This window comes from Myxocyprinus asiaticus, chromosome 4 (assembly GCF_019703515.2).
Source record: "Myxocyprinus asiaticus isolate MX2 ecotype Aquarium Trade chromosome 4, UBuf_Myxa_2, whole genome shotgun sequence".
Classification (NCBI taxonomy): Eukaryota; Metazoa; Chordata; class Actinopteri; order Cypriniformes; family Catostomidae; genus Myxocyprinus; species Myxocyprinus asiaticus.
The window spans coordinates 47,632,682-47,657,425 of NC_059347.1; the positions used below are offsets into that span (position 1 = coordinate 47,632,682).

Below are 24,744 nucleotides of genomic sequence, written 5' to 3' on the forward strand. Positions count from 1 at the left end.
ACCATGGAATGCTTTATTTACAAGTGGCAAAAATGTTATATATAATGTATAAATATATAATATAAAAGAGTTTTTCATAAGATTTTGTAAGCCTAAATGGGAAAACTCTATGTAGGTACTGGAGCTGTTGCTATGGTTACGGAGGGTGGCCGCATGGTGCTTTAATTGCCAGGTGTCGCGAACTGAACGTGAACTTTCAATTCACTTGAAGCTTAAACGAATTCCTAAATATAACAGAGGAATTCGATCTACCAGATTGATATCCATCAAAAAAGCGACTTAAATCGTTTGGCAGCATTTAAATGACTGACTGAAGACGACGAATGTAAAACAAGAAAGTCATAGAAAGAAACACATTCTACAAATGGGACAGGATGCTCCACTAGTCGTCCAACAACAATCTAGTTAGTATAAAAATAGTAATATTTTTAACTGTGGTGATTTTAAAGTGATGAATTAAAGATGCCACTTTTGGTATTGTTTAAGCGTGCTGACAGCATGCGGTGCATTTGCGTGCTATCAGCGAGTAAACTTTGAAAAGTTGTCCTCATTATTTAAAGCATTGCTTCTGTACACATTCACCACATTCAACAATAAATGTCAATTTTAGTCATGATCGAACTTCAAATTGTCTGTTTTAAACAATGTTCCCGTTATTATGCATAGTCCAAATGTTTATTTGTAAGGTGTTGTGGACATTATTTAGTCTGTTGCCGATTCTTTATGTTGGGGTGTCTGACAGACAACGGATTGCTTTAATAAACTGATGCAGAAGAAAAAACAGTTTAATGCCATAAACTAGCCTACATGTTGCGCACCCACAATAATCTTACATTTACCCTTTTGAAGCACTCTGTTTACGCTTAATCACATCACTGAGCTGAGGATGCGCATAAGCAGTGTTGTGTCCTAGATTGTAGCATATCTTATTACCTCCTTTGTGTGTATGTGTGCGTTTATCAGTTTTCTTATTGGCTTCCCTTAAGGTCCACATATCCCCCAGAAATACGTCCACTTAGACGTTTAGACAGTTGTTATATGATATACATTTTTTTGCACCAGTGCTGTTGCATAATAAGAACATGTGCATATAATTGTAAAACCGGTTAACCCGCAATTTTTTTCTCATACGGTAATCTAACCGTCAAAAACTCTTTGCGGCATCCCTAAATAGAATATACTTTTATTTAGTTAGTTATTTTTATCTGTGCATTAATTTGAACAGTTATTATGCATTGTGTAAAGTGTTGTAATGAAACCCAGTTTGTAACCTAAACAAATGTTCTTGTAACCCCCCCCCCACACACACACACACAAAAACACGCACAGTTTTACTTATATAGACACAGTATAATAAACAGTGTATGCACACACACTATGAGAAAAGCGTAGGCCCTTATGCATCAGCCTGCAGCACTAACACACCATAAAACATGAAGAAAATGTCTCCCTCTCTCAAAAAACTGCACTGTTTCTAAAATCACTATATAAGGTACATTTTCAATAACACGTGTATTATTGTAGGTGTTTATCTGACTAGGCCGCAAAACATTCCAGTACGATTATTGGCAATGTTTATCCAGGACAGCAGCGGTGTTATTAGGAAATCAGTCACACTCTGTGGATGTATCTTGAGCGCGCGTTCCTGTCGGACTGAGATTTTGCTCGCAGCATCGGCCGCTCGCGCCGATAGACACGCGCAGCACGCTCCTGCTGCCACACCCCCTTTCTCAAGAGCGCTGAATGGTACGTCCCGGTGATGCCGAACGTGTCAGACAGTGAAAAATCCATAACGACTTGAATTTGAATCCTAACCGTTCAGAATATAACGCTCTCTCCGCGTGCGATTGTGCTGGTGTATATGAGCTGTCGCATCCCGTTTAGCTCAGCATCCGCTCTCGCGCGTTTCCCGGTAACCGAGCACCGTGGTCCCGCCGCCTTACTGGAGCCAGCTTGTCTCCGATCGAGCCGTATCGTTTTCTGAAGGATAAACGCCAGAGTTCAGTGCCGGAATTCAAGAAAGACTCTTTGTCCGCACAACTACTAGAGATTAAATGATCTGTCACGGGATTTCCCACTGAATCATGGTCTGCATTGAAGAAGGTAAGCGACAAAACCCTGGGAAACATTACCGGTGTATTTGTGGGTGTTTGCTCATATACACAGAATACAGATGTGAATTCCGTTTCTGAAATGAATGACTGCTGGTACGGCATCGCGGTCCTTTTCTCCTTTCTGTGAGAAATAGAGAAACCGTTATTAGACGTTGTAAAGAAGCTCGGTAATTTTTCCTGCGCAGCACATATGTGAAACTGATCCGGAGCACTCCCAACCCAGCCTTTAAAGGAATCGCGTAGACCGCAGGCTTCGGTTCACATCCACAGCGAGACTTTCTCGTTTTTTCTGGCGAGTTTTCCTGCCGTTATCGCGCGCAGGTCATTCTTGACAGTATCGACTGGACTCGAGACACCAATTACCCGCTGCTTGTGAACTTGACTGATTGAACGCGACCTTTACGCTCTTTTACTCTTTAATTGTGTTATATATGTACTTGTGTTATGTCAGGAAATATATCAGAAAGCCAGCCCTTCGTTAGTAGAGATTTCATGGAGAAAAAAATTAAGCAGATAAAATGATCACGGTCTCGCGCGTACGACCATGTCACCTGCATGTTTCAGCAGTTGTTCTGGTTAATATTTAAATTTCACCGGATGTCCTCATTTTTAACGTCAAGGAGGACAGACAACCCTACCAGCTGCTCGTAAGGTGTACCGAATCCCGTGTGAGTGTATCGCCGTGTGTTCTCCGCTTCTCCGTCGGTGTGTGTGAGCGGTCTGCGACACATCTGTGCATTATTAACTTAGTTTCCCTTGGAGAGAAACCGCTGGAAACATCAGCAGAGTTGGTTGGGAGAGAGTTTAAGTGGCCATGCTTCATTGGCAAATGCATCGTTGTATATTATTTAATTTTTATGATTATACATTATGCATTCAGAAAAGTTGGAGAGTTGGTTGTGTGTGTGTCATATTGTAATGCTTATAAAGTACTAAATAAATAATTAAGCACCAGTTTTAAATAATTTTTAAATTTTGTAAAATGCCCTTTGTATAATTGTACTACAGTATATAAGTTTTAGTTAAGAGTGGTGGTACCTTCAGTGGTTAAGAGTCTTTTTTTTTCTTTTTTTTTTTTTTTCCTACACAGAGGTTATAGGTTCAATCCCAAGTGAAGGATACTGAAATCACTTTTCAGTCACTAATTTGCCCTAGAGCAAGGCACTGGAACCCAGGTTACTCCAGTGGTATTATCTCTGCAGGTGGTTAACAGTAAGTTGTAAAAAGCTATGTGCTAAATGCAACTACGAACATGCTGTATTTATGTGCTAGAAAATTGTGTGTGTGTGTTTGATATTTCGGTGTGCCACAGGTGAATCAGCCTGAAGTTGTTGTGACTTCTTCTAACACCTCATTATGCTGAAATATTTCTGAAATAATTAGGTAAGCTGACATCGCCTAATTTATTAGCAAAATACTACCGAATTGAATGTAAATTCCTTATTAGTTGTGCAGTTTTCAGCTCTGACCTTTTAATTAATTGGTATGGTTGTCCATATTTTAAGAATTTCCATTACCGTCGATTGCAAACCGATACTGTTTTAAAGGTTGTCAGTCTGTGTGTAGTTCTCTGGCTGGAAGGCCTTGCAGTCTGTACTTGATACTAATTTCTTCAGTTTGTGTGGACAGTTGGGAACATCAGTACAGAAAGTTAGATTATCAACACATCTGTTTATGCTTCGCATTTAGATCTAATCTAATGCCAAAATTGACATTAGAGTTTCCAGTGTTACTAACAATGTCATACAGGATATCAGCATTTTGTTTCCGAGAGTTCCGGTTCAGCCACATTATGCTGACTTGCCAACAAGAGTCATCTCCTATCGCCAATTTTGCTTTGGCTCCAACGTGTTTACCTTCCCCTGTGACGCGACAGGAAGCGCATTGCGTCAGGAGCATGGGGACTGAGGTTCGGATCCCACATTGAAACCAGGAAGTAATCGCATTTGCATAATGAGTGACGAGTGCAATTTGGAGGTTGCATTTTCCCTCTAATTAAAATTTGACTCCACTGATGGTTAGGTTAAGTTTTGGGGGTTGGCAGTATCAGTTTATAAAATATGCATTCCTCTTCACTGTAATACATCCTGTACAGCTGAAAACAACTTGCTTTTGCTGCCCTCCATGGACATTTCACCTGGAAAATGGAGCTCAGTCATGCCCATATGCCCAACAACACTTACCGCTTTGGCCACTGGGGGTGGTGTTTTTAATTTTAGCTTAAGAAAAAACAACCTACTGTTTCCGATTTCACCTAATGATGTATGACTAAAAAAACTTTCTTTCCCCTATTCTTAATCTCCATCATTCTCTCTCTCTTTACAATGTCGAGGTATAGCAGGGACGGTAGTGGTCCACACTGGCATTAACCCCCTGCTATGCCTCACCCTCTTTTAACAATAGAGGTAAAGACCCGGAGGGGCTCCTACCTGCTGTCCTACTCTCAGCAAATGCTACAGTACTGCATTCAACTTTCATTAACACCGCACTCGCTGAGAGTGAGCAAACACAGAGAGTTCTTAGCTTTCTGACAGGCTCCACTGGCTTGGGAGGCTAATACATCAAAAGCTTGCAGCTAGCGCAGCCCACGGGTACTATTGTTCGACGTTTAACATTTATTAACAGCCATTTTTTTTTAGAAAACTGCTTGTTGCAACAGTAATTTATTAATTTATTGTTGAAAATAACCATTATCTCAACAAATGAATAATACATGTTTTACAAAAAATGCTTACAATCAGTTAGTGCATTGTGGGTAGGTTAGGTAAGCTTAGTTCAACATACAGTGTAGATATTAGTTTGTTTGGATAGCTGCAACTATGTAAATATGGCAATATATGCCATAATCATGCCCTTTGAAGACCGAATCCAAAATAAGGGTTTATCAAGGGGCGTGGTGTCACTGGGGTGACTATTTGGACCTTATTACAGATTAGCCATCGCAGTTAACTGGCCTCAGCTTTCACATTAGCATGTTAGCACTACTCCCTCGTGTCCAGATTAATTATGTACTGGAAACAAGGGATTAAGCAGCACTTGCCCAACCCAGATCTGCCAGTCACACAGCCGTAATTATGCAAGCAGAGTGTCTTTTGTTAATACTTTAGTGCAGTTAAAAGCGCTGATGAGCAACAACCAGGATACCAATTACTGATTATGACACAGGGCTGTTTGGGTTCATATATGTAAATACTTCAAGGTTATCTGGGCTTTATTAAGGTTAGAATGCTATGCATTCTACATAATCGTGCAGAGCTTTTGGTTTCCTGTTGCGCTGATTGTTAACATGAAATAACTCAAATTTTACGTAGACATTTATATTTTGTATGTCAGAATTTCATGTTGAATCTTATTGAATTAAATGTTAAAAATAATTAATTATATCTGGACTAGTATTAAGAAAAAACTGCATTTACTGTACAGATCATATTAGTTGATAAAATGCAGCACAGTAGGTACAGTAGCACTCTCCTTTAATATAGATGCATAGTGGGACACAGAGCTGTGCTCTTGGTTAATTATATTTCTCTCCCCCTAATTCTTCTTTTCCTTTCCTCTTATCAGACCCTCAGTGTGAGTTTTTCTGTTTCTCTCTCACTCCCTCCTTCTTCATGGGAGTGAAGCCCCCCAGCTTTTATGCCATTTGGATAGATAATCTTTCTAAGAAAGATGGTAATTTTCACAGTCTTGACCCCCTACCCTACAGCACTACTATTCAGTAACAGTGAGCTAAATGTAATCTCAGTCTCAACCTTCCTCTTTCCATTTTTTCATATTTTTTCTTCCTCTATTCTCTTTAATCTCCATTAGTTCTCTTTATTTTAGCTTGGCTTGTGAATGGACTGAAACTCACATTCTATTGTACAGAGATTCTTGATTGTGATGTCATAATATACCCTGAGTCATCAGAAGTCACATGTTCTCCTTTCTTCAATACATTCAGTATCAATACACCTTTCGGTCTCAAGTGACTCTTTACATTTTTTCTTGTCCCTCCTTCTCATCATCTCTGTTTTATTTATTCACTCTCTTTCTTAGTCATATCTTGATCTCAGTTTTGTAGCTTGGCTTTGGTGGTGGTGCCTGATATTCTAAAGAAGACTGTGAAGTCATAATCAATGCAGAATGTTCATAACTCCACAACACAGAATATTCAGCAAATTTGAGTTCTACTAATACAAAGACCCACTAATCAATTAATAATAATAATAATAATAATAATAATAAAACATAACGGGTCTGCATACAGTAACTAATTCACATGTTAGATTTCGTTCATGTCAGTCTTAGAACATCTGTTACTTAAAAAAGTTAAAAGTTAATAAAATCACATTTCATGTCCAATTAAACTAATCCACTATATGAACTGTCCTCCTCTAAAAATAAGCTCTAGAAAGGTGTGATAAATGGAGTTTCGGATTCACACTCATTAAGTCTCAGATATGTGTATAAGAATACTAGACAGTCATCAATCTCATTGTCTTTCTCCAACATATAAAAAATGTGTATAAGACTGAGCATGTGAAACACGTTTCAGCGATGACCAGATTGACTGAGCAGATGCAGTCAAGTTAATGATCACGTATATTCATGTTTTCAGATGTTTGCTCATAGACATTTGATATGCATGAAAAACACAGCACATTTTATTATATGTGATGGAAAGCAAATATTCTGTCTATGCAGAGCTATCCTCCAGCACAAACATATTATGTGCGAATGATATTTAGCATATGTCACAGCAGACTGAAAAAAGTTTTTTTATTGGTTTAACCTTTGGTGTGCTTTAACCTTATAGGATATATAGCATTTTTGTGCACTGTTTTTGATAGCTGGCACTAAATTTCCCCTTTGAGCTCAGTAAAGTGTCTCTCTATCTATCTCTGTTAAATTACAAATTTCAAAAGAATTGAACATGCATAATAAGTTAGCAAAAAAGAGAGAGTTCACTCCCTCTGTAGGTCAGGCCACATATTTCCATCCATTTTAAAAAGGTTATGCTGCCTTTCAACACAATGGGGGAAAAAGACGCATTGTCCAGTTTGAGCACCCGTAACAGCACCCAGCAGATATGGCCATACAGCTTGATTTAATGACACATCTTACATTGCAGGTTTGGGGTAATTAACATACTGATGAGACTTTTTGGAATATATTCTTATTCTAATCAGCAGGCTCATTTGCAAGGTAAGAAACATCATACAGCAGGGTGCCAGGGTTGGTTACTTGTCATTTTGCAGGCGCTTTTATCCAAAGAAACATTTAGCACGCAGCCTGAGGTTGGGTGTCTTTCTCAAGGGTACAAATGTGACAAAGGGTCATAGTAACTTTTCTTAGCATAGATCTTCCCATCTGATTGAGAGATTATATGGCAGATGAGCATATCTAGGGTGGCTGATGGACAATATGTGCTTATATATATATATATATATATATATATATATATATATATATATATATATATATATGTGTGTGTGTGTGTGTGTGTATATATATATATATATATATATATATATATATATGTATATATATATATATATATATATATATTTATATACACTACCGGTCAAAAGTTTTGAAACACTTACTCATTCTTTATCATAATTTTTTTTCACACTTTAGAATAATAGTAAAGTCATCAAAACTATGGAATAACATAAATGGAACTATGGGAATTATGTTGTGACTAAACAAAATCCTCCACGGCTCCGCCTTCCATGGCTTCGCCCCTCGAACCTCCCACAGCTCCGCCTTCCACGGCTTCGCCCCTCGAGCCTCCCACTTCCACGACTTCGACCCTCGAGCCTCCCACGGCTCCACCTTCCACGGCTCCGCCCCTCGAGCCTTCCACGGCTCCGCCCCTCGAGCCTTCCACGGCTCCGCCTTCCACGGCTTTGCCCCTCAAGCCTCCCACAGCTCCGCCTTCCATGGCTTCATCCCTCGAGCCTCCCACTTCCACAGCTTCGCCCCTCGAGCCTCCCACGGCTCCACCTTCCACGGCTCCACCCCTCAAGCCTCCCATGGCTCAGCCTCTCCTGGCTCCACCTGCCTTCGTCGAGCCTCTCCTGGCTCCACCCACAGAGTCTTCCACGGCTCCGCCCACAGAGTCTTCCACGGCTCCGCCCGCTCCCCCAGAGACTCTTCCTCCAGCAGCTCCACCCGCTCCCCCAGAGACTCTTCCTCCAGCGGCACTGCCCGCTCCCCCAGAGACTCCTCCTCCAGCAGCTACTCCTGGCCGTCCGCCTGATCTGCTCCGGTCTCCTTGGTCTCCTGGCAGTCCACCTAATCTGCGCCAGTCTCCTTGGTCTCCTGGCCATCCCCCTGATCTGCTCCGATCTCCTTGGTCTCCTGGCCGTCTGCCTGATCTGCTCCAGTCTCCTCGGTCTTCTGGCTGTCCGCCTGATCTGCTCTGGTCTCCTTGGTCTCCTGGCCATCCGCCTGATCTGCTCTGGCCTCTTTGGTCCTGGCCATCTGCCTGATCTGCTCTGGTCTCCTTGGTCTCCTGGCTGTCTGCCTGATCTGCTCCGGTCTCCTTGGTCTCCTGGCCGTCCGCCTGATCTGCTCTGGTCTCCTTGGTCTCCTGGCCATCCGCCTGATCGGCTCTGGCCTCTTTGGTCCTGGCCATCCGCGTGATCGGCTCTGGCCTCTTTGGTCCTGGCCATCAGCATGATCTGCTCTGGTCTCCTTGGTCTCCTGGCTGTCTGCCTGATCTGCTCCGGTCTTCTTGGTCTCCTGGCCATCTGCCTGATCTGCTCTGGTCTCCTTGTTCTCCTGGCCATCTGCCTGATCTGCTCTGGTCTCCTTGGTCTCCTGGTTGTCTGCCTGATCTGCTCTGGCCTCTTTGGTCTCCAGCTCCACCTTGGTCCTCACTCCCACTGGCTCTGCCTCGGTCTTCTGAGCCCCCAGCACCACCTCTGAACCTCTAGCTCCAGCTTGGTCCTCCGAGCCTGCAGCATTGCCTGGCTCCCCATCCCACTGGCTCTGCCTCGGTCTTCCGAGCCCCCAGCACCACCTCTGAACCTCTAGCTCCAGCTTGGTCCTCCGAGCCTGCAGCATCGCCTGGCTCCCAATCCCTCCGGCTCCACCTTGGTCACAAGCCTTCCTGACTTTGCCTTGTTCCTCTGCTCCCCTTGCCCCTTGTGCCCCCTTGAACTGCCTGTTTCCCCCTTACCCCCACACCCTATGGACAATTTTTTTGGAGCGTCTGGAATCCGCTCCTTAAAGGGGGGCTCTGTCACGCATTCCCTGTTTTTGTGCTTTGACTTTTATTTGAAAGTCTTGTTTAGTTCCCCGTTCCTGTTTCCTGTTAGTTTTGTAGTCCTTTGTAGTTTCCTTTCATGACTGGTTTTGCCCTGATTGTTTTCCCCAGGTGTTCCTCATTCCCTTGTTTGCCCTTGTGTATTTAAGCCCCTGTTTCCCCTGGTTTCTTTGTCAGTCTTCACATGTGTTGTCATGTTTTGTGCCTGGTTCCCTGTGTTTTATTTCCTTTTTATTCTGAGTTACCTTGTTTATCTTTTGTTTCATTAAAATCTGCATTTAGATCCTCATTCCTCATCTACCTCGTCACAGCATGAGTGCAACTTCAAAGTACTGCTATCTACCATTTAAAATACAATATAATTTTTTTACAAAGTTAAAGTTTTATATGAAATTGAGTAAATATATAATAATATATATAATGCTACATAAGAGTTTATAATTTTTTATAGCAATTTTATGTTTTTACTATATTAAACTGTGTGATATATCGGCATTGTATCTGCCTATCGGCCACCCTGCTCTCTGGATATTGGCATCGGCCATTAAAAAACCCATATCGGTCGACCACTAGTGTATATATACAGTATGTATGTATGTATATATATATATATATTAACTCAGCAAAAAAAGAAACATCCTTTCACTTTCAACTGCTTTTATTTTCAGCAAACTTAACGTGTAAATATTTGTATGAACATAAAAAGATTCAGCAACTAAGACATAAACTGAACAAGTTTCACAGACATGTGACTAACAGAAATGGAATAATGTGTCCCTGAACAAAGGGGGGGGGGGGGTCAAAAGTAACAAAAAAAGTCAGTATCTGGTGTGGCCACCAGCTGCATTAAGTACTGCAGTGCATCTCCTCCTCATGGACTGCACCAGATTTGCTAGTTCTTGCTGTGAGATGTTACCCCACTCTTCCACCAAGGCTCTTGCAAGTTCTCAGACATTTCTGGGGGAATGGCCCTAGCCCTCACCCTCCGATCCAACAGGTCCCAGACGTGCTCAATGGGATTGAGATCCGGGCTCATCGCTGGCCATGGCAAAACACTGACATTCCTGTCTTGCAGGAAATCATGCACAGAATGAGCAGTATGGCTGGTGGCATTGTCATGCTGAAGGGTCATGTCAGGATGAGCCTGCAGGAAGGGTACCACATGAGGGAGGATGATTTCTTCCCTGTAATGCACAGCATTGAGATTGCCTGCAATGACAACAAGCTCAGTCTGATGATATTGTGACACACCGCCCCAGACCATGACAGACCCTCCACCTCCAAATCGATCCCGCTCCAGAGGACAGACCTCAGTGTAACGCTCATTCTTTCGACAATAAACGCGAGTCCGACCATCACCCCTGGTGAGACAAAACCACCACTCGTCAGTGAAGAGCACTTTTTGCCAGTCCTGTCTGGTCCAGCGAAGGTGGGTTTGTGCCCATAGGTGACATTGTTGCCAGTGATGTCTGGTAAGGACCTGCCTTACAACAGGCCTACAATCCCTCAGTCCAGCCTCTCTCAGTCTATTGTGGACAGTCTGAGCACTGATGGAGGGGTTGTGCGTTCCTGGTGTAACTCGGGAAGTTGTTGTTGCCATCCTGTACCTGTCCCACAGGTGTGATATTCGGATGTACTGATCCTGTGCAGGCGTTGTTACACATGGTCTGCCACTGTGAGGATGATCAGCTGTCCTTCCTGTCTCCCTGTAGCGCTGTCTTAGGCGTCTCACAGTACGGACATTGCAGTTTATTGCCCTGGCCACATCTGCAGTCCTTATGCCTCCATGCAGCATGCCTAAGGCATGTTCACGCAGATAAGCAGGGACCCTGGGCATCTTTCTTTTGGTGTTTTTCAGAGTCAGTAGAAAGGTCTCTTTAGTGTCCTAAGTTTTTATAACTGTGACCTTAATTGCCTACCCTCTGTAAGCTGTTAGTGTCTTAACAACCGTTCCAAAGGTGCATGTTCATTAATTATATATGGATCATTGAACAAGCATGGAAAACATTGTTTAAACCCTTTACAATAAAGATCTGTAAAGTTATATGGATGATATAATGATCTTTTAAATACAGTGTCCTGAAAAAGGGACGTTTCTTTTCTTTTTTTTTGCTGAGTTTATATATATATATATATATATATATATATATATATATATATATATATATATATATATATATATACAGTGGGGGAAATAAGTATTGAACGTGTCAACATTTTTTTCAGTAAATATATTTTTAATGAGGCTATTCACATGAAAGTTTCACCAGACATCAGTATTAACTCAAGAAATCTGCAAATGTAAAGAATTCGCAACATTAAAGTCCATAAATAAAGTTATGAGTAATAAAGTGGAATGACACAGGAAAAAAGTATTGAAGACGCTAAGAAAAAGCAGTTCTCCAAGGCAAGGTAAGGCAAGGAACCAGCTGAAATCTGTAAGTAGTTAGAAAGTAATTATACCTCCTATCTGTACAAATTAATATCAGCTGGGTTAGTAAATTGATGGTCTATAAAAAGGCTTTTCGTTACCAAGGAGTCACACAAGAAACAAAGAGCTCTCCCAAGACCTTCGCAAACTTGTTGTTGCGAAACATATTGATGGAATCGGATACAGACATATTTCAAAACTTCTGAATCTTCCAGTAAGCACAATTGGAGCCATTATCCGCAAGTGGAAGCAACATCACTCCGTCATCAACCGGCCACACACAGGAGCTCCTCACAAGATTTCTGACCAGGGAGTCAGAAGAATAGTCAGAAGAGTAGCCCAAGAGCCAAAGACCACTCGGAAAGAGCTCCAGAAACACTTGGTGGCAGCAGGTACCATCGTCACAGAAAAAACAATAGGCAATGCACTCCACCGCCATGGCCTCTATGCACGCTCTCCCCGCAAGACTCCATTACTAAAGAAAAGGCATGTCGAAGCGTGTAGTCTGGTCAGACGAGAGCAAAATTGAACTTTTTGGCTGTCATACTACGCACCATGTTTGGAGAAGAAATGGCACTGCACATAACCCTAAAAACACTATACCAACAGTGAAGTTTGGAGGTGGAAGCATCATGGTGTGGGGCTGTTTTTCATCGCATGGTACTGGCAGACTTCATATAATTGAAGGATGATGAATGGGGCCCTTTACCGGGAGATTCTTGAGAAGAATCTGCTGCCATCCACCAGGATGATGAAGATGAGATGTGGGTGGACCTTCCAGCAGGACAATGATCCAAAGCATACAGCAAAGGAAACTCTCAATTGGTTTCAGAGAACAAAAAAAAAAAAAAATCAAGGTGTTAGAATGGCCCAATCAATCACCTGATTTGAATCCAATTGAACATTTGTGGAAAGAGCTAAAGATCAAGGTTCACAAGAGGGCCCCCTGGAATCTTCAAGATTTAAAGGGGACCTATTATGCAAAATTCACTTTTACATGGTGTTTGAACATAAATGTGAGTTGGCAGTGTGTGTACACAGCCACCCTACAATGTTAAAAGTCCACCCACTCCTCTTTCTTATATTTCTATTAATCAAAAACAGTGTCTCAAAATGACTGGTTTTCATATCTGCTCTAAAGTGACGTCACTTTAGAGCATGCCACGCCCACAACTGGTGACGGACTCCACCCTATTATCATAGATCCTCCCCTGAGTGATCGACACACAGTACGCCATTTTTTTCCGCGTTGGAGCAGCTACAGTGAGAAGAATAATGTCTCAACTTCGTAAGCATCATAAGTGTTCTGTTGTTGGCTGTAAAAGTGAACATAAGAGTCTTCATGTACTCCCGGCATCAGAGCCACTGAAGACGCAGTGGACAAGTTTTGTTTTTGAAGAAAATGTGCTCCAAAACATACCAAAATTCGTGTATGTTTGTGCAAATCATTTTACACTGGACTGCTTTGTGAATGAGGGTCAATATAAAGCAGGATTTTCAAAATATTTGACTCTCAAGTATGGATCAGTACCAACTGTTCGTGTTCCAGCTTTTATATCCTGAAGATGTAAGTATCAGACTTTATATTTTGTGAATGTTTGCAAATCGCCTTTCCGAATGTGCTTGTTAGCTGATTCCACGGCTAATGCAGCTAAAGTTTACCATTGTCTCTGATTGTATTCACGGAGAACAGAGCCATGACGTTATAGCTTGTTTGCACATGACGAAATGCAGATGGAGGGCAGGAAGTGATTTTCTACATAAGAAGCACTTTCACAAACTTAAAATGCCTATGTTTTGCGTCGTTTATGGTTGCTCATACATATATGGCTGAACTCCGGTATTTACGGTGTCAGTCATATTGGTTCTGATTGTTGTTGCTATAGTATCTGAAGCACGAGCTGTAAAGGCACAGCCCTCTTCCGGAAAGGGGGCGGGGAGCAGCTGCTCATTTGCATTTAAAGAGACACATAAAGATTCCACCCAAAAAGAGGCATTTACAACATGGTATAATAAATGATCCGTGGGGTATTTTGAGCTGAAACTTCACAGACACATTATGGGGACACCTGAGACTTATATTACATCTTGTAAAAAGGGGCATAATAGGTCTCCTTTAAAGACAATATGTTTAGAAGAATGGGCCAAAATCACACCTGAATACTGCGGCCGATTAATTTCTTCATACATGAAGCGTCTTGAAGCTGTCATTACAAACAAGGGCTTCTCCACTAAGTATTAAATACATTTCGGTCTCTTCAGTGTCATTCCACTTTATTAAACATAACTTCATGTATGGACTTTAATGTTGTGAATTCTTTACATTTGCAGATTTCTTGAGTTAATACTGATGTCTGGTGAAAATTTCATGTGAATAGCCTCATTAAAAATATATTTACTGAAAAAAATGTTGACACGTTCAATACTTATTTCCCCCACTGTGTATATATATATATATATATATGAATTCGAGATAGTGAATTGGTGGGTTTTTGTTAAATGTGAGCCAAAATCATCACAATTAAAAGAATCAAAGACTTAAACTACTTCAGTCTGTGTGCAATGATTTTATTTAATACATGAGTTTCACAATTTGAGTTGAATTACTGAAATAAATGAACTTTTCCACGACATTCTAATTTATTGAGATGCACCTGTATACACACACACACACACACACACACACACACACACACACACACACACACACACACACACACACACAGTATATACTATATTATATTATGTATTCTGTTACTCTGACAATTGGGTAAATTAATTGCTCTGGCCGATGTAATCTTTAGGTCGCTAGCCCAGATTGCCTTGGGCTTTTTTTTTAGCTACTTTTATTGAAAGGACAGTAGAGAAATGACAGGAAGGAAACCAGATTCACACTCGGATAGCCCGTGTAAGCGCCACTGCGCAACGTAATTGAGTATGTGCACATCAGGGCACATCAACCACTGAGTAGCAAACTCAGTCAGCTCTCTTGAAAGTTGAAACCAGTTTAGTGTGTGCCATAAAAGGTGATAGCCTAATAAATAATCACACTGTGATTATAAATGTACAAATCTTTGATAATGCTCACACTCTTTTCTGCAGATTATTTAACAACCATTTCTTTAAAAAAAAAAAAGAAAAAAAGTGGAAGTAGCCAAGAAAACCTGCAGCTATCTGGCCACATTGATGAATCCCACTGAGTGACTAATCAAGCAAAGATTTTTGTCACAGTACACAGTAGTACTACATTCTGAGGTTCTTAAGCCAAGCTGTAATTTAAGTATGATTGGGTTTTAGTGCATTGAGATGATTAGGCATTTGGGTTAGAGTTTGCCATCGGTGCCACAGCCTTAAAACAGGCCCTGTCAGCCTCTCATCTGTGACACTGCAGGTGCTTTGTTAACCTGTAATAAGGGCACTTGAACAGCTCACCTCAAGGCTGGACTCCAGTCAGCCACCTGTTGTGGAATGATTAGGGGTAATTGTGCGCTGGTGTGTGTGTGTGTATATGTGTGTGTGCATAAAGAATCCTTAAGCCTGTAAAGCCCTCACCTAATCACCTGTAACTGCTTAGCCAACCTCCTCAAGCCAGTTATCTCTGACTGATTTGTATGTGAGATCCAAAGCCCTGTAGAGCTGATCAGATTCCAGCACTGTTATTTTTCCTTGCATCTGACACAAATTCTGTTGAGAAAACATAGCCCTACATGAGAAATAAAGCCTTCTGGAGAATAAGAAAATATTGTATTACAGTTTTTTCTCATTTCATTTGATTTGTTTCACCAAGCTAAAGTCAGTTCTCCCATATCTCTAGAAACCTTTAACTGAATTCAAAAGGCATTTTTGTTTTCTCCGCACAAATTTGAAATTCAGTGTTCATTACTAATGCATGCTTAATGCAAAACCCTTGTTTAAAAGAAACACTTCTGTACCAGGTCAGTTTGAGTTTATGTGACATCATGAAATGACACTCAGTCTCTATGATAGTGACATCTAAAGCGATGTCACAACGATCAAGAAGAGAAAATGCAAGTGAATGAATAATTCAACCAGTCATTGTACCGCACTGGATGAGGGGTCACCAGTGAAAAGTGTTTTCGAAAGCTATAGGAAACAACAGTTAAAAAATGTGGGATGTGGAAAGAGAAAATGTAAAATCATCCTGCTGAAAATTGATATTGTCAGTGGCCTCATAATGCTGCTCATTTAAATTTAATATTTTATATTATTTAATAGATATATATTTTCACATTCTGTTGCATAATTAATGAAGCAGTGCTCTTTTTGTCATCACCTAGCGTGATTATTTTGGAGGAATGCCACAGTGTTGAAATATCACATTGTGAATTCTATTAGCCTATGAATTCTAGTCTGAGCTGTTTGCATGCCTGATATTAAGTGTTTTTGTTGTTGTAGAGATTCGTACTGATGTGTGCCGGCAATGAAGAGAAGCACATTGAGGTAATGGTGAAATGCTGCAGAGAGGTGTTTATTTAGTATTAAGAGGCCGATCAGACTGAAGAGGTTTTGGAGTAGCCAATGGGTCAGTCTCTCTCGTGCTAGAGTGCACTGATAGTGCTCTACATAAGCTCCTTGTGTTTCTGTGCACTCATCAGGAGTTCTCCAGGATATGGGGGGATGAGGAGGCATGCGCACGTATTTGGAGTGTCTTAGAGAGAGTCTGTTTGGATGCTTTGGCTTAAAAATCATTAGTTTCTGTTAGGTTGAGAAAGAAAAGCACAGTTTTGCGTCTTGGGTAGCAGTGGCTTGTCAAGCTTGAATCGACTCCAGCTGTGCCATATATGCAGTCTTCACCACGGGCCATGTGTTTTGGTGCTGTCCAAGGTGCTAATGGTCTAGCTCTCTCTGTGTGTGTGTGTGTGTGTGTGTGTGTGTGTGTGTGTGTCTGTGTATGCTGCTTGAGATCCCTGAATGGTGCGCAGGAGCCCTGGCTTCACAGAACTGCCCTCTGAACTGTGTGTGTGCATGCCTTTCAATTGTACGTAATTGATGAAATGAGTTTATAAATGAAAGGAGAGAGAGCAATGTCTCTCTAACAATAGTTAGATTTTTAGTTAGAGCTAAAATATTTAAGATCACATGATTAATATATAGCCTAAATAGATGTCTACAGTGTTTAGTTTTAAATGTACTTCCTCATATTATTTTAAATTGATAATTACTTCCAAAAGTATCCACTGAGTCAGCAGGAAAGCAGGAAAATTAGGAAATTGTTTTCTCAAAAGACAAAATTACACACCAGCACAATTTGGTTTCATACTTTACCAGCTTTTGTCATATACTCAACTTCAGCTTTCATTATTGATGCATTTATTTTGAATCTTGTGAGATCAAGGCAGAGGACAATAAATTGGATCTGAAATTCAATCTTAATTGAATTGGCTTATTATGGGAAATGCAGCTACATTATGTTCAATGTTCTGAAGAGTTGAAATGAAGTTCACTGTGTCAGTGTTGGGGAAGGTACTTTGAAACTTTATAGCTTCCCAATCTACCACATACACATCATTTTAAGTAGTTAAAACTACAGTCAAGTTACCCTTTTAAAAATAGCCCTTTTAAAAAGTAGTAGTTAGACTACAAGCTACTAACAAAAAATAGCTAACAATACTCTTGTTATTTAAGGAGCAATACCTTTTCAAATATATAACCATCGGATTATACAGTATACTGTAATTTGTTTAAAAGATTATCTAATATATTTTGTAGTGGTTGTCCAATATGTTGCTGAGGCTGATAAATCGGCCGATATTCGGAATTTTCAAAATGATCGGCATTGGCCGATACATGTAAACGACCAACCACAGCTCATTTTGTTGTTACGAGCCATCTTGTTACTACAATAACAGACCGGTGTGCAACATGGTCTCATTTAAACATTCCGCATATCAGAGCCACAAAGCGTTAAAGTGCTCGCCTGTTTCCTTCCCCATCTCTCTCCTCAACAGTTCCCTGTATCTCTTAACTGTCTTGTCTAATGATAAAAAGGCAATATCAAAAAAACTTCTATCATAGCTGCAAATATGCAGATATCTTGTTTAAATAGATGAAATTCACGAACCTCACGAAAATGCAGTGTTTTCTTCCCATCCAGCGCTCATCTAATATCTTCCTCTGAAGCGGGTATTCCATCAGCCTGAATCAAAATTTCAGGATAAGGATCAAATGTTCCTCTAATAATTCACAAATCATGATGGTCAGTCCATTATAATCCATTTAATAAGGTCATAATTGACTGAGTTTTGGTCTGACAGGACCATGGCATCATTGTCCCATGTCTGTCTCGTGTTTTGTTGTAATCTTTGTGTGAGCGCGCGGTTTCGGTTGTATTCCCTGCTGTGCGCTCTTCGGTCCGTCTTGTTTCATGTCGGGAGCACGGTGTCTGGATCCTGACTTCCTGTCTGGTTCGGTTTTCGGTCTGTGTCGGTTTCGTTTAGTGTGAGAATGCATGGCATTGCTTTGTTTGGCATTGCTACGCATTCTCTCGTCTTATTTGTTGGTTGACGTGGGCGTATATTGCCTTATTATCTTGGCGATGTGCGCTCATGCCATTCGGGTGTTTTGTTGTCTTATGAGAGCATGTGGCTTTTTTTTGTTTTGTTTCTGTATCGCCATGTGTCTCTCTGTCTTACCCCACCTCCTTATTTGCCCATTATTAGTACATTTGTTACACCTGCCCTGCATTAACCTGTTTGATTTCCTATTTTAGCCTCCTTGTGTTTGCTGTCCAGGACCAGTTCGTCTTGTTTCCAGTCTTGTGTGTTCAGTCTTCCCTGCCGGTCTTGTTTCCCCACACCTGGTTACTGTTTCGGTCTGGTCGGTCCTGTTTCCCTCTGCCCCAGCCTGGATTACCCTTTTTCCCCTTCGGGGTAGTTTATGTTTGTTTTTCCCCCTTGTGGGAGTTTTTGGTTTGTGTTTTTTCCCCTTTTGTATCAAATAAATTCCCTTTTATTTCTTCAACTCTGCGCCTGGGTCCTGTTTCTGCATTTGTGACAGTAATAAACTGAGGTTATTACTGCTTCAAGGACAGCAGCGGGCAGTCACGTGCACTTCATCTTTATCAGCACACTTGGTTGTGATTGGTTAATGTTGTGTCTACTGTACCCCTGTATACACAGAATGGCAAAAGGTCCGGCAGTTTATTAATTCTTTCCTTTATTAAAGGAATAGTTCACCCAAAAATGAAAATTTGCTGAGAATTTACTCACTCTCAGGCCATCCAAGATGTATCTGAGTTTCTTTCTTCATCAAAACAAAATTTAAGATTTTTAGGATTTCATTCCAGGCCTCCTCCTCTAAACGATGCAAGTGAATGTACTCCATTTTTCGATGGTCCAAAATGCATATTTAGGCTGCATCAAAATAATCCACACGACTCCAGTTGACAAATAAAATTCTTCTGAACCCAAACAATTTATTATTTTTAGAAACAAAACAATACTTATATATACTTTTTAACTACAATGCGCGCACTCATGAGAGGGATGACGTAAGCTCGTTGGTAAGGTCACATGTCATGTGGAGGAGGAGGCAGGAAGCACATCATTGTTTACAAGAGAAACTTGCACAGACCACAGACCAAGCACCGTTCACAAACCAAAACATTCCAAAACAATTTCAAAACAATATAAAATAAAAAATCATTTCCAAATAATAATAATAAAAAAAACATTACTGCAGTAAATAACCATCCTTTATTTCGGAGCAATGCCGTTGCTTTATCTACTTGTGCTTTTTCTTTAGCAGAAATATACAGGCTATTGTAAAGGGGTTTTGTGGAAAGGAGGAGGCGAGAACCGGCTTGACAACTTAAATAATAATTTATTAACCCAAAAACACACAACTAAAAACCACACAGTACAGCTGCCTGCAATTCTCTCTCTCCCGAACTGTCGTCCCCGGCCGCCTTTATCCCTCGCGTGCCCCATCAGGCTGATTGGGGACCGGGTGTGTCTCATTCCAGCCTGGCCCCGCCCTCCTCAGCTCTACACTCCTCCCGGCGTTGCCTCAGGCCGGGGAGCCCCCGGCATGACGTACATCCCCCCCCACCCTTCCTCTCCGGGTGGGGGGGCGTGCCTTATGCCCCGACTGCCGGCGGGTCCTCCCCGCCTTCCTCGACCTGGGAGGAAACAGGAGGGGAAAAAAACAACAACACAAAATGGCGAGGGAAAGTCCAACACGGAGCGGCAGAGAGAGAGAGAGGAGAGAGAGAAAAAGAAACTCACCGGTTCTCTGATGCGCCGTCGCGTGGTCCTCGATCACTACTCCACCCTCTCAGGCGGACTGCAGCCGCTCCTCCCCGGGCGGACCGGAGTCAGACCTCCGACCCCCAGCGGACAGAACGCCCCTCCGCGTTCCCGGCGTCCCGTGGGGACTCTCCTCCGCCCCTGGCAGCGGCCCTACCACTCCAGGCGGTCGGGGAGTCGCTTCCCTCCTCCCCCCCCACGGACGGCGGTCTTCTCTCGACCCCTCCGCGTTCCCGGGGGACGGCAGGGCACTCCTCCGCCCCCGGCAGCGGCTCCCTCGCTCCAGGCGGTCGGGGAGTCCCATCCCCACTCGCCTCGCGGACGGCGGCCGTTCCCCGCGTCCGGGTAGTCGGGCTACTCCGTCCCCCGTCGGACGGCAGCGGCGCTCCCCTGGGTGGACGGCAGTGTCGAGGACTCTGCGACGGGAATCCCTCCTCCTTCCCGGGTTTCGGCACCAGTGTAAAGGGGTTTTGTGGAAAGGAGGAGGCGAGAACCGGCTTGACAACTTAAATAATAATTTATTAACCCAAAAACACACAACTAAAAACCACACAGTACAGCTGCCTGCAATTCTCTCTCTCCCGAACTGTCGTCCCTGGCCGCCTTTATCCATCGCGCGCCCCATCAGGCTGATTGGGGACCGGGTGTGTCTCATTCCAGCCCGGCCCCGCCTTCCTCAGCTCTACAGCTATATGACTGTCAGGAATTCAAGCCACACAAGTTATAGTTAGTGAAACCAAGTGTCCTTTGTGTGAGACTTGATAGTGAAGTGGCGTGAAGGTGAGCTATTTATGCAGGCAGTGATGCGCAAGTGAATTGAGTGCAGTTGCGGTGAATTAGAAATCGGGTGAGCTGAGGGAGGTGCAGAACCTGAGGGAGGCGTGACAATGACAAAGTTTTCACACATACCTGGGTTCACTGGAAAAACAGCACGGGCACAGCCGATGAATTCAGATATCGACCTTTGTTTCTTTCGATGGTCTGAAATCCTCAGGGGTAAAATGTTCACTGCACACCCTTCAATATTTGAGAGAATGAAGGGGTGTACTGATATCCAGGTTCAGCGCGATAAGCCAGAGCTTCAATCGCTCATGATCATGTATATGCAATTGATGAAAAGTATATATCTTTTACGGCATGCCTTTCCTTTGGGGTTTCTGAATGGTCAAATGACCATTTTGAACAATACACTTATACAAATACCAATCTACAGCAAAGACAATTAAACTTTTGTACAGTGCACCTTCTCTTGTAAACAATGACGCGCTTCCTGCCTCCTCCTCCACGTGACGCGTGACCTTACCAACGAGCTTACGTCAACCCTCTAATGAGCGCGCATCACAGAGATGTATGGAAGCGAACATTTGTAGTTAAAAAGTATATAACTATTGTTTTGTTTCTAAACATAATCAATTGTTTGGATTCAGAAGAAATGTATTTGTCAACTGGAGTCGTGTGGATTATTTTGACGCACCCTAAATATGCATTTTGGAGTACATTCACTTGCATTGTTTAGAGGAGGAGGCCTGAAACGAAATCCTAAAAATCTTAAATTCTGTTTTGATGAAGAAAGAAACTCAGATACATCTTGGATGTCCTGAGGGTGAGTAATTTATCAGCAAGTTTTCATTTTTGGATGAACTATTCCTTTATTTAAGTTATTTTATTGAGTTTACTTGCATGCAGACATAAATTGTAGTGTACTGTAGGTTCGATTTGAATAATTTTGATTTGCTTTTGTGTCTTTTCTATAATCTCCTGATTATTTTAGTGTTGTACTGCACCCAGAGCCGCTGAGCTCAGCGTGAGCCGTGTGGCAAAAATAGGCTTAACACCGAAACTATACGCTCACTGCGCTCACTGGGATGTGTCACCTCGCGACTCACGCTTGCAGTGTGAATGGTGTAATCTGTTCATATGGGCACCAAAACGAAAACGCCACTCACGGAGGATGTGTGAACCCGGCGTCAGTAGATTGCTGCTGCTTTCGCTGGCTCCACACGAGCATGTGAGTGCAACTTTAAAGTAAAAGTGCTTCACGTGCACAATGAGTAAATACCATATTCACTGTGTACTGTATGTACAATTGGTTTGATTGGGTTTTTTATGAGATAATGCGATTGGTAATGTGCAAATACTGTCCCATTTTTGCTGGACTACTGTGTGTACGGTCATTTCCTTCTTTCTGATAATGTATATTAACAATTTCTTCTTGCAGAAATAAATTACAAAAATTGTATGACTAAACAGAAATCAGAAGAATCTACTATCTCTGTTTAAAATACAATCTTATTTGAAAAAGTGTATTAAAGTAACCTATTAATATAATTTTTGTGTGAAATTGAGTAAATATAGTGCTAAATAAGATTTATTCATTTTTTAGCAATTTTATGTTTACTATATTAAATTGTGTGATATATCAGCATTGTATCGGCCTGTTGGCCACCATGCTTTCTGGATATCGGCATTTGCCATTAAAAAACCCATATCAGTCGACCACTAATATTTTTTACTTTTTGCAAGTATTTATCGGGTACAAAAACAATGAGAATCAGCAAGTTATATGAGTGACACCATTAAACTTTAATATAAATGTACTTAGTTGTAACTTAGTTGTATTTTTTACAACTAACAAAACTAGACAACACACATTTATAGTTCAGTAGAAATCAGTGATGAACAATAGTCAAAAAAGAAGAAATGTAGCACCCAGTGAATTGTTTCTTTTTTGACCGGTTCATTTAGATGAACCGTTCAAATGAACCAATTCACTAAAGAAAATTGGTTACATACTCTGTGTATGTGTGAGAGAGAAGACAATGCCTCAATAAGTTTGGCTGTAAAGCCAATTGACAAAAAACAGTGATGTAGTGTTCTGTCATGCAACAGAGCAGCTCGTTGGAAAAAGTAGCTTGTTTCTAAAACTGGAAATATCAGGGAATTAAAACATTTCCAGGTCAGAAAAAAACATTTATTTTTTTTAAATGTAAACGTTTTGGAAATTTTAATGTGAATATAATTTTTTTTTAGTTGTGCTTAGCTCTAAAATATTTCATAAGTATTTCAGCTGAGCAATTGTCACGCTACTAAAAAAGTAGTTAAGTTAGTTGCCTCGCTACTTTTATTTTGTTTTTCCCAACAACATGTACATTACGCAAAGGAGCTACTCTGAACTGTGCCACAATTTTGGGGTTGGTGTCCATGTCTTATAAATGTTTAGGAGGTTAAAAACTCTTAAACTTGAACTGTACTCATTCAAAAGCCTTCGGCATCTCTATAACACATGAACAGCTGAATTTATGAAAGCATTTACTGCCAGACTTATGGAGCAAAATGTCTAAGCCTTTGATTTGTGGTGGTTGTAGATGGTTTCCAGTTCATCATAGGAGTAGAAGTACATGTGTAAAAAATGTGCTGTTTGCTGAAGGCGATGGTAAATGCATCTTGTATTTAAACATTTGAATATGTCCACAGGTATCTAACAGGAGCTGTTCCAATGGTGATTTATGAACTAGAAATATTGGGTGCCTCATCTTCTTGCCTTTGTCACTGACTTTTCGTCGCAGGGTCTTTTAGATCAATGCAGAACTGTGAAACTCAAAGACAAATTATGGAAAGGGATCTCATTTGCGATACGCCTCAAGGAGGGGAACTTCATTTATGAGCGGAATTAATAAACGCATTCGGAATTTGAATCAGAATGTCCCCACGGGCTCAGGATTCTAAACATTCCATTAGTGCACCGGAATGCTGTCGCACTCAGATAAACAGACTCAGCTGCAGCTGGGTTTATTTATTCCTGTCCACCAGCTCGTAGAGATACCGAGGTTGGAGGAGGTGCTCAGGTTGCGACATTAGTATGCCAGTCCAGCATGATCAGTGGTTACCGATCTGCACCGGTAACGCAACAAATGGAGGTTTGGTCCCAGGTGAGTGTGATCCATAAACTGGAGAGTTACTGAGATCACAGTGCTGCTCTATTACCATTGAGCCCTTGAGCTAGACACTGAACCCCAGGATACTCTGGAGGCACTGTCCCTCCAATTAGTGCACTGTCACTTTGGATAAAAAGCCTCTACTTAATGGCTGGTAAGTAACACAGTCCAGGTAGACGGTCAGACAAGAGGAACATAAGCCTCTTCTTGCACCTTGTAACTGCTATATCTTACCTTTACTTTTAAACAAAACAATGGTGTAAGTTTGTTCTTTTTTCGGTTGTAAGTGAGTGAAGTGCGTAGGGGGGATGCTGCATTGAATTTTTTTCTCCTCTGTGATCCTGTAGGCGGTATACACTTCCTGTGTTCTGCGTTCTATGTTAAAGACTTATAATTTTGTACGTTTGTAATCTCATGTCTATACCATTTGTTCATTTTGTGGATGGGATTGTTTGTTTGTGTCTAGGTATACGCAACCCCCCTACTGTTTTCGCTCATCTTAACCAATCTCCTGAGAATAGCTTGATCGTTTCTCTCTCCTATCTCTCGTTCTCTATGAAATGCTAATTTATTCTTTCACTCGTTCTTTCGTTCTGTCAGAGTGAGCGTGTAGGAGGGAGAAATGGCTTCTCAGGGAGAGGGAATAAATGCTGGTCTGAGATCAGTAAAATGGAGACATCTGGTAATGAGAGTGACTTTCATATGCCACCGAGATCTCAGTACCGTTCTTTTTATTGAT

At 41.6% G+C, this 24,744-nt stretch overlaps 1 protein-coding gene across 1 annotated transcript in view; it reads left to right on the forward strand.

Annotated features, from left to right (window-relative positions):
* Nucleotides 1-1,708: 1,708 nt before the first annotated feature.
* The window catches only part of LOC127438669 (teneurin-1-like), a 279,485-nt gene continuing 256,449 nt past the window's right edge, over nt 1,709-24,744 (forward strand). Inside the window, exon 1 of the mRNA XM_051694410.1 lies at nt 1,709-2,103. The gene's annotated coding sequence lies outside the window, so the exon portion shown is untranslated. The remainder of the gene's footprint in view (nt 2,104-24,744) is intronic.